This window comes from Bison bison, unplaced genomic scaffold (assembly GCF_000754665.1).
Source record: "Bison bison bison isolate TAMUID 2011002044 unplaced genomic scaffold, Bison_UMD1.0 scf7180017864063, whole genome shotgun sequence".
NCBI lineage: Eukaryota > Metazoa > Chordata > Mammalia > Artiodactyla > Bovidae > Bison > Bison bison.
Genome location: NW_011494635.1, coordinates 5,876,530 through 5,878,354, shown reverse-complemented (window position 1 = coordinate 5,878,354; position 1,825 = coordinate 5,876,530).

Here is a 1,825-nt window from a genome sequence, read left to right as displayed (position 1 = left end):
AATCAGTGTTACAGCTCTATTTTATTTAGAAGATAGCAAGAGGGAGAGAGGCAGAGAGAGAGAGAGAGAGAAAGAAAAGAGCGCACACATGCACGCGGGAGAGAGAGTCCGTGAGAAACTCTTTGGCTCCTCCTTTTATATGTTTTTTCCTCCACCTGGGCCTGCCCTATGCAAATTGGGCTTAGCCAGGAGTGCTGTTTGTTCTGTTTGTTCTGCCTGAAGTCTTCACTCTGGTCCTCGGACCTTCCTTGTCTTTTAGCCACCGCCATTTTGGACTCCTTTTCCCTATTCTACCTACCTAACAAAATGAACATTCAGGACTGATTTCCTTTAGGATGGACAGATTGGATCTCCTTACAGTCCAAGGGACTCTCAAGAGTCTTCTCCAACGCCAAAGTTCAAACGCATCAATTCTTCAGCACTCAGCTTTCTTTATAGTCCAACTCTCACATCCATACATGACTACTGGAAAAACCATAGCATTGACTAGACAGACCTTTGTTAGCAAAATAATGTCTCTGCTTTTTAACATGCTGTCTAGGTTGGTCATAGTTTTTCTTCCAAGGAGCAAGTGTCTTTTAATTTCATGGCTACAGTCATCATCTGCAGTGATTTTGGAGCCCAAGAAAATGTCACTGTTTCCATTGTTTCCCCATCTATTTGCCATGAAGTGATGGGACCGGATACCGTGATCAGGACATGCCTTTGCCCTTATCTGACTTTATCTTTGCCCTTATCTGACTTTATCTCAGACTGACCTTGGAAATTGGCTCCTCTGGAAATGTTTAATGAGTTACTCCTCCCAAAGTTATATGCATTCTCATAACAACTTTTCCCCAAACCATAAATCCTTTCAGACCTGCAAAGGAATAAGCTCATGGTGCTGGAGCTTCCTAGTGAGACTATCTTTGAAGGAAGAGAAAAAGATCTTGGGACCAGGTAGCTTCCACAGGGCCTCCTCTCAAGTCAACATCTTGCCCTGAGAAGCCCCATGTCCACTTGCCTCATGCAGTCCTGCGGGCACCCACCAAGAATGTCCTGCTACCAGCTGCTGGGGCCCCATGTGCACTGCCCAGGGGTCAGTGCGAGTACAGCCCTGCTCTGCCCGTAGAACTGATGCCCAAGGACAGCTTCTGTGAGCACACTCTTAGGGAGCGAGGCTCCCACCCGACGTGGGGAAAACAGCCAAGACCTGTAGTCACCAGCAACAGCAGTACTTCCCCATCAGTCCCTAAGGGGCGCCGTGTGTGTGTGCGTGTGTGTGTGTGTGTGCGTGTGTGTGTGTGTGTGTGTGTGTGTTCCGTGCTGGCCATGGCCCTGAGCCAGCCGCACCACGTGTGGAGCGTCCAGCACACATCAACCCTGCAAACATGCTGATCTGATGCATTGATTGCTTTGAGTTAAAGGTTCTTGAAAAACAGCAGGTGCGAGTGGAGCCTTCTGACCGTCCTCCTTCCTCCTGAAAGTAGAAGCTGAAACTGCCATGTGAGCAGGTCCTCCCTGTGCACAAGGGAGGCGCCCCAGAGAGACAGCTAAGCTTGGAAAAGTAAGCCCAGCTTCTTAGTGACGAAGCCACCCAGCATCCACCTCCCTGACCCAAACCCAGTGGCCTTATTGGGTTTTCACAATGCCCTGTTCTGTGTCCAGCCTGGTCTACAAGTGTTCAGCTCTGATTGTGTCTTTGGGTCTTCACTTCCTTGTGAACCCCTGTATCACGTAACACATACTAAATAATATTAAATAAATGTGAAGGTCTTTCTCTTGTTCATCTGTGTATTGTTAGGAAGCCCCATCTAAGGACCTAGAAGGAGGTCTTCCCCTCCAA